The 12,530-nt window shown below is 50.0% G+C and overlaps 1 protein-coding gene across 1 annotated transcript in view; it reads left to right on the top strand.

The window, feature by feature from the left end:
* The window catches only part of LOC138285947 (astacin-like metalloendopeptidase), a 192,376-nt gene that overhangs the window by 109,634 nt on the left and 70,212 nt on the right, over positions 1 to 12,530 (top strand). The gene's annotated exons all lie outside the window — the stretch shown is intronic.

The raw sequence follows: 12,530 nt of genomic DNA, 5'->3' as shown, positions 1-12,530 counted from the left end.
TGGGCATGGCCATTGCACCCAGTGCCAATGGCACTTAAATTTTTTTTTTAAATACTTGCCTATACTTACCCTACATACCATGGGATAGGGTCCCCCATCCTCTGGTGTCCCTCTGGTATGGGTGTGGGTGTTCCTGGGGCTTGGGGTAGGCACCTGTGAGCCCATTCCATGGTGTTTCACCATTGAAATGGGTCCACAGGTCCCCTAACACCTGGTCTGACCCAGACATTAAATAATGGTGCAAAGGAAGCTTCAATCAATCAATCAATCAGTGAAGTTGTAGAGCGCACTACCACCCGTGAGGGTCTCAAGTCGCTGAGGGGGAGGGGGTGCTGCTACTGCCCAAATAGCCAGGTTTTGAGCCGCGTCCTGAAAGTCAGCAGGTCTTCGGTCTGTCGTAGGGGCAAGGGAAGGGTGTTCCAGGTCTTGGTGGCGAGGTGAGAGAAGGATCTGCCTCCAGTAGTCGCTCTTCGGATGCGGGGGACGGTGGCGAGGGTGAGGTCGGCTGAGTGGAGTTGGCGGGACGGGGTGTAGAAGGTGGGTCGTCTGTTGAGGTAGGCTGGGCCAGTGTTGTGGAGTGCCTTGTGTGCGTGGGTGAGGAGCTTGAAGGTTATCCTTTTGTTGATGGGGAGCCAGTGTAGGTCTCTCAGAAGGGGAGTGATGTGGCTGTGGCAGTGGGCATCAAGGATCAGGCGTGAGGAGGTGTTTTGTATGTGTTGCGGTCGTTTGAGGAGTTTGGCCGGGGCTCCTGCATGGAGGGCGTTTCCGTAGTCAAGTTTGCTGCTGACGAGGGCTTGGGTGACTGTTCTTCTTGTATCTGTGGGGATCCATCTGTAGATCTTGCGGAGCAAGCGGAGGGTGTTGAAGCAGGATGAGGAGACGGCGCTGACTTGCTTGGTCATGGACATTGTTGAGTCGAGGATGATGCCCAGGTTGCGTGCGTGGTTGGTGGGTGTTGGGGCTGCTCCCAGAGCGGTCGGCCACCAGGAGTCATCCCAGGCTGAGGGGTTGGCGCCGAGGATGAGGACCTCCGTCTTATCTGAGTTCAACTTCAGTTTGCTGTTCCTCATCCATTCGGTGACGGCCTTCATTCCTTCGTGGAGGTTGGATTTGGCAGTGAGGGGGTCCTTGGTGAGGGAGAGGATCAGTTGGGTGTCATCGGCATAGGAGCTGATGTTGAGGTTGTGTAGCCGGGCGACGTGGGCGAGCGGGGCCATGTGAATGTTGAAAAGTGTAGGGCTGAGGGACGAACCTTGGGGAACGCCGCAGATGATCTTGGAGGCTTCGGAGCGGAAAGGGGGGAGGCGGATGATCTGGGTTCTGCCGGAGAGGAAGGAGGTGGTCCACTCCAGAGCTTTGTCCTGGATCCCTGCGTTGTGTAGGCGTGTGTGTAGGATGCGGTGGCAGACAGTGTCGAAGGCGGCCGAGAGGTCCAGGAGGATGAGGGCCACGGTTTCGCCGTTGTCAAGCAGGGCCCTGATGTCGTCGGTGGCGGCGATGAGGGCGGTTTCAGTACTGTGGTTGCTGCGGAACCCTGACTGGGATGGGTCCAGGATGTTGTTTTCTTCGAGGCAGTGGGTCAGTTGTATGTTGACGATCTTCTCGATGACATTGGCCAGGAATGGGAGCAGGGAGATCGGACGGAAGTTCTTGAGGTCTCTCGGGTCCGCCATGGGTTTCTTGAGTATGGGTTTGATCTCAGCATGCTTCCAGCTCTCGGGGTAGGTCGCGGTCTCAAAGGAGATGTTGATGACTTTGCGGAGGTGGGTTGCAATGGTGGTGCTTGCTTTGTGAAAGATGTGGTGCGGGCATGGGTCTGACGGAGATCCAGAGTGGATGGTGCCCATGGTTTTGATTGTGTCGTCTTCGTTCACGTTGGCCCAGACGAGCAGGGGGTTGTAGTTGAAAGTGGGTGGAGAGTCTGAGGAGTTGGTGATTGGCCGGGTGGTCTGACTATTGAAGCTGTCATGGATGTTTGTGATCTTGTGGTGGAAGAAGGCGGCGAGGGAGTTGCATAGGTCTTGTGAAGGTGGGATGTTGTTTGTGCTGGAGCTGGGGTTGGAGAGTTCATTCACGATGTTGAAGAGCTCCTTGCTGTTGTGTGCGTTGTTGTCCAGGCGATCTTTGAAGGAGGTTTTCAGGGCGGATCTGATGAGGTGATGGTGATTGAGATAGCGTTCTTGAAGGTGGCATGGTTGTCCGGTGTCTGTTTGAGGAGCCACTTTCTCTCGAGTTTCCGACAGGTTTGCTTGGAGGCTTGAAGGTCCGAAGTGAACCAGCTGGCTCTCTTGTTGGCACCTCTGTTGGAAGGTTTATTGAGCGGGGCGAGAGCGTTGGCGCAGTTGTTGATCCAGCGCCAGAGGTTGCAGGCTGCGAGGTCGGGATTGGTGGGTTCGGTGGGTAGTTTTCGGGCGAGGCTGGTGTTCAGCTGGTCTTGGCTGATTTTGCTCCAGTTGCGGCGGGGGGATCTGTTGGGTGTGGTGGCACGTGGTGGGTTTCTGGAAGGTGAAGTGGATGCTGCGGAGGTCGGTCCATTGGAGTTCGGTGGTGTGGCTGAAGGTGGCGTGGAGAAGACGGGGTCCAGCGTGTGGCCAGCGGAGTGTGTTGGGGTAGTGAGGAGTTGTCTGAGTCCGAGGGTGGCAAGGTTGTTGATTATGGTGGTGGAGCTGGGGTCGTTGTTATTCTCTAGGTGAAAGTTTAGGTCGCTGAGGAGGATGTAGTCGGCGGAGACTAGGGCATGCCTGCTGACAAGGTCAGCGATGGAGTCGCAGAACTGAGGCCGTGGTCCGGGGGGTCTGTAGATGAGGGTTCCTCTCAGGGTGGTGTTGGGGTTGGTGTGGATCTGAAAGTGCAGGTGTTCTGAGGTGCTGAGGGTGTCGTCGGTACAGGTCGTGACCCTGATGGTGTTCTTGTGGACGATGGCAATTCCGCCTCCGACTCCGCTGGTGCGATCCCTGCAGGTGATCTTGTAGCCATCCGGAATGGCTATGGCGATGTTTGGGGCCGATGCACCATTATTTAGCCCTTCCTCCCACCCGTGCATCATTTTAGCATGGGGGATAAATATGGCACTATGGGGTTAGCACCATTTTTTAGATGGGAACGTCTACCTTGCATCTCATTGACGCAAGGTAGGTGCACGCATCCAAAAAATGGTGCTAACTCCAATATTTTGACGCTAGACATGTCTAGTGTCAAAATATAAATATGGAGTTAAGTTTGCGCCAAATTTGCGTAAAAAATATTAATCAAATTTGGCGCAAACATAGTATAAATATGCCCCAAAATGTTTAATGGTTGGGAGTGAGGGAGTCACCTTTTCCCAAGATAATATTCTCCTCATGGGAACAATGAAAAGCATGGTCCTAGATTAAGGAAAGTCTTAAGAATTAAAACTAAAACAATGCCCAGTACAAGTATTGCAGATCTGCAGTACACAGTGTGACTTATTTAAGGGAGTCAAGAGATTGAACTGAAAAAATACTAGTAGAGGAATTAAGGGTTCCCTCCACCCAAAAGTAAGGATGATGTGAGAAATTTTTGGATTTAACAGAATTTTTTTTCAAATTTGGATTTAAACATGTAGAAAAAACCTAGAAGACCAAAAGGTAAAGTATATTTGGTGACAAGAATGTCAAGGGGTTTGTTGCATTATTAAAGAACATATTTGTAAAGTAAAGTGGAAACAGTTTGGGGGTGATGCTCACTCAGACAGATAAATTTGGGAAAGAGACCGGCATCACTATCACGTAATGGTCTAAATCCCAACTGAGAAGCAATACTTGGTGATTGGTGAGAGAATTTACAGTGTGCCAGAATTAAAATATTTCAGCCAGCTCATTCAGGGAATGCCAGTGGTGATTACAAACCTCTCAGAAACTCACTGCTCATGGTCTGCATAAGGCCTCACCACGTGCTGCCAGGTTCTTCATGAGGCTACAGGAATCTAACTACACAGTGCAATGTGTGCCAGTGTCAAATATGAAGTGGCATTTTTTCATTAGAATGCCACTCCCCATTAGGAAAGTACCAAAAATGTAATACCACAATTGTTTAATTGCTGGATAAGACGTTAGGAACCATTGGGCACGAAGAATGGAAGCCAGGACATGAAGAAGAAGAAGAAAAAAAAATTGTGAGGAAGCACAAAATGAACTGACATTGGAGGGAGAAGATTAGTTGATGATGAGAAGATAGACGAGTGATACCCGCGAAGGTTTGAGATGGAAATTTCAGGAAATTTAAGGTGAGGGCCACTTCGGGGTCATCAAGACCAATAAACAGGTTAAGGAACTATGGGCCATATTTATACTTTTTAACGCACAAATGCGCCAACGCAGTTGTGCATCAAAAATTTTACCGCCGGCTAACGCCATTCCAACGCACCATGCGGGCGCCTTATTTAAGGAATGACGTTAGCCGGCGTTGCGGACTGGTCTGAGTAAAAAAAAATGACTCACACCAGGCCGCGCCGGCGTAGGGGAAAATGGGGGTTGTGCGTCAAAAAATTGTGCAAGTCAGGTCTGAGGCAAAAATCAGGCCACAAACCGGACTTGCGCCATTTTTTTGACACACAACCCCCATTGACATGACTCCTGTCTTAGCAAAGACAGGAGTAATGCCCCCTTGCCCAATGGCCATGCCCAGGGGACTGGACATGGTCATTGGGCATAGTGGCATGTAGGGGGCCCCTCCTGTGCGTCAAAATGACGCTGGGGTATAAATAAGGCGCACAGGCCTTTAAGTCATTTTTTGGAAGGGAACGCCTACCTTCCATATTATTAACCCAAGGCAGTTTCCCGCTTCCAAAAAATTACGCACACAGTGGAATTTTGACATCTGCGGGGTCGGGCGTCAAAGTTTAAATATGGGGTAAGGTTTGCGCTGAATGTGCGTCAAAATTTGTGACGCACATTCAGCGCTAACAGAGTATAAATATGCCCCTATATTGGTTGCCAGGACTAGGCAGTGGCATTACGTACAAGCAAAGGAATTGCTTTGGAAATTTAGAGAAGACCCAAGTAACCTTTAATCTATCACTGTGCCTCATGATGTGTCCGAGTATGTCTTGGGAAAAAGTAGAAAATAATTGTATTGTTTTTTTTCAAAGTGGGTGAAGATAGAGTGGCAATGAAGTTGGATACAGAAACCAGTGTTCTGGGAGGAAAGCCTACCCAAGTGCATTGTGAGGGATAAAGGATTGCAATTTAAATCAGAATTCCTTGAGGAGAAATGGCATCACACACAACATTATCTCTGAGTACCATCTGTAGGAAGGCATTGTTCCCTCCACTTGTGGCCTGTTTGTGAGTGTATGTCAGGGTAATTTTACTGTCTCACTGGGATCCTGCTAGCCAGGGCCCAGTGCTCATAGTGGAAACCCTATTTTGTCAGTATGTTTGTTATGTGTCACTGGGATCCTGCTACCCAGGACCCCAGTGCTCATAGTTTGTGGCCTATCTGTGTTCCCTGTGTGGTGCCTAACTGTCTCACTGAGGCTCTGCTAGCCAGAACCTCAGTGTTTATGCTCTCTCTGCTTTTAAAATTGTCACTGCAGGCTAGTGGCCATTTATACCAATTCTGATTGGCACACTGGAACACCTAGTAAATTGTATCTAGGTACCCAGGGTATTGGGTTCCAGGAGATCCCTATGGGCTGCAGCCTTTCTTTTGCCACCCATAGGGAGCTCAGACAATTTTTACACAGGACTGCCACTGCAGCCTGAGTGAAATAACGTCCACGTTATTTCACAGCCATTTTACACTGCACTTAAGTAACTTATAAGTCACCTATATGTCTAACCGTCACTTAGTGAAGGTTAGGTGCAAAGTTACTAAGTGTGAGGGCACCCTGGCACTAGCCAAGGTGCCCCCACATAGTTCAGGGCAATTTCCCCGGACTTTGTGAGTGCGGGGACACCATTACACGCGTGCACTACATATAGGTCAATACCTATATGTATCTTCAAAATGATAACTCCGAATATGGCCATGTAACATGTCTAAGATCATGGAATTGTCCCCCCATTCCAAATCTGGTATTGGGGTGCCAATCCCATGCATCCCCGGGGCTCCAGCATGGACCTTGGGTACTGCCAAACCGTCTCTCTGGGGTTTTCACTCCAGCTACTGCTGCTTCCAACCCACAGACAGGCTTCTGCCCTCCTGGGGTCTGAGCAGCCCAGTCCTAGGAATGCAGAACAAAGGATTTCCTCTGAGCGAGGGTGTTACACCCTCTCCCTTTGGAAATAGGTGTTAAGTGCCTGAGAGGAGCCTCTGGAAATGCTTTGAAGGGCACAGATGGTGCTCTCCTTGCATAAGCCAGTCTACACCGGTTCAGGGATCCCCCAGCCCCTGCTCTGGTGCGAAACTGGACAAAGGAAAGGGGAGTGACCACTCCCCTGTCCATCACCACCCCAAGGGTGGTGCCCAGGGCTCCTCCAGTGTGTCCCAGACCTCTGCCAACTTGAATGAAGAGGTGTGAGGGCACAATGGAGGCCTCTGAGTGGCCAGTGCCAGCAGGTGATGTCAGAGACCCCTCCTGATAGGTGCTTACCGGACTACGTGGCCAATCCACCTCTGAGGGGTATTTAGGGTCACTCCTGTGGGCTTGTCTTCAGATAATGAATGCAAGAGCTCACCACAGTTTCTCTACATCTCCCTCTTCAATTTCTGCCAAGGATCGGCCGCTGACTGCTCCAGGACACCTGCAAAACTGCAACAAAGTAACAAGAAGACTACCAGCGGCATTGTAGCGCCTAATCCTGCCGGCTTTCATGTCTGTTTCCTGGTGGTGCATGCTCTGGGGGCTGTCTTTCTTCACCCTGCACTGGAAGCCAAGAAGTAATCTCTTGTGGGTCGACGGAATCTTCCCCCTGCTAGCACAGGCAACAAACTTCTACTTCACCGGTCCTCTGAGTCCCCTCTCATCTTGATGAGCCTGGTCCCTGGAACACAGGAGCTGGATCCAAGTGACCCCGACAGTCCAGTGGTCCTTCTGACCAAATTTGGTGGAGGTAAGTCCTTACCTCCCCATGCCAGACAGTAATCCTGTGTACTGCGTGAACTGCAGCTGCTAGGACTTCTGTGCACTTTTGCTAGGCATCCTTTGTGCACAGCATAGCCCAGGTCCCCAGCACTCTGTCCTGCATTGCTCAGCTCGGTGAGTTGACCACCGGCTTCCTGGGACCCTCCTTTGTAGTGTTGAGGTGACCGCCATGCTCAGTTTTCTGGAACCTGTGTTCAAGTACTTATGCGGGTGCTGCCTGCTTCTGCGTGGGCTCTCTGTGTTGCTGAGCACTTCCTCTGTCTCCTCCTCCAAGGGGCGACCTCCTGGTCCTTCTTGGGCCCGGGCAGCACCCATTTTCTTCAACTGCGACCTTTGCAGCTAGCAAGGCTTGTTTGTGGTCTTTCTGCGTGGAAACAACTCTGCATCCAGCAGCACGCCGTGGGACATCTTCTGTGCAAAGGAGAAGTTCCTGGCATATTTTGTTGTTGCAGAATCTTCAGCTTCTTCCACCCGGAGGCAGGCATTTTGCACCTTCATCTGGGGTTTAGTGGGCTCCTGCCCCCCCGGACACTTTCGTGACTCTTGGACTTGGTCCCCTTCGTTTGCAGGTCCTCAGGTCCAGGAATCCATCTTCAGTGCTTTGCAGTCTGTTGTGGTCTTTGCAGAATCTCCTATCACGACTTTAGTGTGTTTCTGGGGAAGTAGGGTAACTTTACTCCTACTTTTCAGGGCCTTGGGGTGGGTTATATTGGACACTGTAGGAAGTTGGCTCTGTATGTGCTATTTCAAAGTAAGGAATAGCATGCACAGAGTCCAAGGGTTCCCCTTAGAGGTAAAATAGTGGTAAAAAGAGATAATACTAATGCTCTATTTTGTGGTAGTGTGGTCGAGCAGTAGGCTTATCCAAGGAGTAGTGTTAAGCATTTGTTGTACATACACATAGACAATAAATGAGGTACACACACTCAGAGACAAATCCAGCCAATAGGTTTTGTTATAGAAAAATATCTTTTCTTAGTTTATTTTAAGAACCACAGGTTCAAATTTAACATGTAATATCTTGTTTGAAAGGTATTGCAGGTAAGTACATTAGGAACTTTGAATCATTTCAATTGCATGTATACTTTTCAAGTTATTCACAAATAGCTATTTCAAAAGTGGACACAGTGCAATTTTCACAGTTCCTGGGGGAGGTAAGTTTTTGTTAGTTTTACCAGGTAAGTAAGACACTTACAGGGTTCAGTTCTTGGTCCAAGGTAGCCCACCGTTGGGGGTTTAGAGCAACCCCAAAGTTACCACACCAGCAGCTCAGGGCCGGTCAGGTGCAGAGTTCAAAGTGGTGCCCAAAACGCATAGGCTCCAAGGGAGAGAAGGGGGTGCCCCGGTTCCAGTCTGCCAGCAGGTAAGTACCCGCGTCCTCGGGGGGCAGACCAGGGGGGTTTTGTAGGGCACCGGGGGGGACACAAGCCCACACAGAAATTTCACCCTCAGTGGCGCGGGGGCGGCCGGGTGCAGTGTTAGAACAAGCGTCGGGTTCGCAATGGAAGTCAATGAGAGATCAAGGGATCTCTTCAGCGCTGCAGGCAGGCAAGGGGGGGCTTCCTGGGGGGAAACCTCCACTTGGGCAAGGGAGAGGGACTCCTGGGGGTCACTTCTGCAGTGAAAGTCCGGTCCTTCAGGTCCTGGGGGCTGCGGGTGCAGGGTCTTTTCCAGGCGTCGGGACTTAGGTTTCAGAGAGTCACGGTCAGGGGAAGCCTCGGGATTCCCTCTGCAGGCGGCGCTGTGGGGGCTCAGGGGGGACAGGTTTTGGTACTCACAGTCGTAGAGTAGTCCGGGGGTCCTCCCTGAGGTGTTGGTTCTCCACCAGCCGAGTCGGGGTCGCCGGGTGCAGTGTTGCAAGTCTCACGCTTCTTGCGGGGAGATTGCAGTGTTCTTTAAAGCTGCTCCTTTGGATAAAGTTGCAGTCTTTTTGGAGCAGGTCCGCTGTCCTCGGGAGTTTCTTGTCGTCGTCGAAGCAGGGCAGTCCTCAGAGGATGCAGAGGTCGCTGGTCCCTTTGGAAGGCGTCGCTGGAGCAGAGTTCTTTGGAAGGCAGGAGACAGGCCGGTGAGTTTCTGGAGCCAAGGCAGTTGTTGTCTTCTGGTCTTCCTCTGCAGGGGTTTTCAGCTAGGCAGTCCTTCTTCTTGTTGTTGCAGGAATCTAGTTTCTAGGTTCAGGGAGAGCCCTTAAATACTAAATTTAAGGGCGTGTTTAGGTCTGGGGGGTTAGTAGCCAATGGCTACTAGCCCTGAGGGTGGGTACACCCTCTTTGTGCCTCCTCCCAAGGGGAGGGGGTCACATCCCTAATCCTATTGGGGGAATCCTCCATCTGCAAGATGGAGGATTTCTCAAAGTTAGAGTCACTTCAGCTCAGGACACCTTAGGGGCTGTCCTGACTGGTCAGTGACTCCTCCTTGTTGCTTTCTTGGTTTCCTCCAGCCTTGCCGCCAAAAGTGGGGGCCGTGGCCGGAGGGGGCGGGCAACTCCACTAAGCTGGAGTGCCCTGCTGTGCTGTGACAAAGGGGTGAGCCTTTGAGGCTCACCGCCAGGTGTTACAGCTCCTGCCTGGGGGAGGTGTTAGCATCTCCACCCAGTGCAGGCTTTATTACTGGCCTCAGAGTGACAAAGGCACTCTCCCCATGGGGCCAGCAACATGTCTCTAGTGTGGCAGGCTGCTGGAACCAGTCAGCCTACACTGAACAATTGGGTAAAATACAGGGGGCATCCCTAAGATGCTCTCTGTGTGCATTTTCTAATAAATCCAACACTGGCATCAGTGTGGGTTTATTATTCTGAGAAGTTTGATACTAAACTTCCCAGTATTCAGTGTAGCCATTATGGAGCTGTGGAGTTCGTTTTTGACAAACTCCCAGCCCATATACTCTTATGGCTACCCTGCACTTACAATGTCTAAGGTTTTGCTTAGACACTGTAGGGGCATAGTGCTCATGCACATATGCCCTCACCTGTGGTATAGTGCACCCTGCCTTAGGGCTGTAAGGCCTACTAGAGGGGTGACTTACCTATGCCACAGGCAGTGGGAGGTTGGCATGGCACCCTGAGGGGAGTGCCATGTCGACTTAGTCATTTTCTCCCCACCAGCACACACAAGCTGGCAAGCAGTGTGTCTGTGCTGAGTGAGGGGTCCCTAGGGTGGCATAAGACATGCTGCAGCCCTTAGAGACCTTCCCTGGCATCAGGGCCCTTGGTACCAGGGGTACCAGTTACAAGGGACTTACCTAAGTGCCAGGGTTGTGCCAATGGTGGAAACAATGGTACATTTTAGGTGAAAGAACACTGGTGCTGGGGCCTGGTTAGCAGGGTCCCAGCACACTTCTCAGTCAAGTCAGCATCAGTATCAGGCAAAAAGTGGGGGGTAACTGCAACAGGGAGCCATTTCTTTACAGACACCCTTCGTGTTTTCTTTCACTGCCAGCGACCCTCTACACATTACCCTAGGCCTGGGGTCCCTAAGTGGTTCGTATTCCACTTTCTTAGTATATGGTTTGTGTTGCCCCTGGGCCTATTGCATCCTATTGTATTCTACAGTGTTTGCACTACTTTTCTAACTGTTTACTTACCTGATTTTGGTTTGTGTATATATATTTTGTGTATTTTATTTACCTCCATAGGGAGTATATCCTCTGAGATATTTTTGGCACATTGTCACTAAAATAAAGTACCTTTATTTTTAGTAACTCTGAGTATTGTGATTCTTATGATATAGTGCTATCTGATATAAGTGGTATAGTAGGAGCTTTGCATGTCTCCTAGTTCAACCTAAGTTGCTCTGCTATAGCTACCTCTACCAGCCTAAGCTGCTAGAACACTACTAATCTACTAATAAGGGATAACTGGACCTGGCACAAGGTGTAAGTACCAACAGGTACCCACTATAAGCCAGGCCAGCCTCCTACACCATCCTAATTGTAACAGCGGAGTTGAAAGATTCAAGAGAGTTATCAAGGGTATTTTTCAGTTTACAAGATTAAATAAATCGGGAGGTTGAAATGTGGCAATGAGTTGGGCGTACATGATCATGAAGATCGCGAGATCGGGAAAGGAAGAACTCCATTTTCTAGTGATAATTTGGGATGATTGTACCAAATCCAAGCAGGTGGAATGCCCCCTGGTGTTTGTCACAGAAAACATTAAGACAGAGCAGGCAGCTTTAAAAAGCCTTGTATGATGTCAAGGGTGGTGCAAATGGGTGGGTCAGTGGGTGAAAGTGAAGAACAATGTTAAATTTGGGAAAGGGGAGTCCACGTTTACCAAACCCTTCAGATTTGAGGGGATCTTTGTGTTCCTCTGCATTGTTGAGTGATGACTATGGCACATGAGGCGGCTGTTGATATGCTAGTGCAGAGAAGAGGGTTGTAGAAGGTTGTAGAACATCAGGTTGTGGAGGTACTGAAGAAGGAAGGAAGAACGGATGAGCAGAGCGGGAACAGCACATTTCCCGAAGATACTGGTATCAAGGAAGGAAGATTTAGACACAAGATACTTATGTAGAAAAGGCTGGAGGAATATGTTTGTGACTAAAGAGTATTACCTGCTAACGTGTGTACATTGCTCTAAGTTTGTAGATGTTGTATTATCAGATTGTGTTTTTCATGTTTCTTATGTGTGTGAATTCACTGCTGTTTTCACCTTGTCGCCTACTCAGGGTTTTGATTATCCACAATGCAGCAATGGTCATTATTATTATAGTAACATCTTTACAGTAACTAATAGACCGGCTCTCTGGGGAATTATGAGCCTCTTTTAATGAGGGTTTTATGTGTAAAAGGGACAAGACCAGGAGGAAACACACTACTGGGCAATTAAAACAAATCATTATGAAAAAACACACAGTTAGGGGGACCTCATAGTAAGCAGGTGCCTGCAGAAGTGGTAGCTTTTAAGTTCTCTTTGCATAACACACACCTTTTTCCTCACAGGTGTTGCATTAGCTGACTACCCGTCCCTCCCGTGTCCCCCCACCCCCTGCTGAATAGTGTGGTCCAGGGAGCCTCGCATGGGCCTGCTTAGAGGGCACGTGGTCATTAAATCCCTGGGTGCCCCTCCCCTCTCATCAGGCCCACCCACCTCTACTTCCCTCCTTCTAGGAGTCCAGCCTGTGTTCCCAGGTGAAGGTTCGGTCCTCCTAGGACATGTTAGGACTGAGGATCAGAAATCCCTGCCTTCCTCCCCTCTCCCCTCTTCTCTCTTCCACTCATCCTTCTGGTCTCCATGGTTTACTCTCTTGGTGGTTTAACAGTACCTCCAGTGCTGGGTGGACTCCACACACGCACACCACTGACGCACATCTACTTTCTACATGTAATACTGTCCACCCTGATGGATGTTATGTGCCTGCATGTGCATCTCTTGCATGACTGTGACTTTTCCCATTCTGTGCCCTTTGCTTACGTGCAGTAGAATGAAGGCACGCATTGTTTCCATCAAGTTGTCTAAACTCTCGAACCCCCAGCCCTCTCCCAA

This window comes from Pleurodeles waltl, chromosome 3_1 (assembly GCF_031143425.1).
Source record: "Pleurodeles waltl isolate 20211129_DDA chromosome 3_1, aPleWal1.hap1.20221129, whole genome shotgun sequence".
NCBI classification, from domain to species: Eukaryota; Metazoa; Chordata; class Amphibia; order Caudata; family Salamandridae; genus Pleurodeles; species Pleurodeles waltl.
This window is presented reverse-complemented; position numbering and strand designations above follow the sequence as displayed.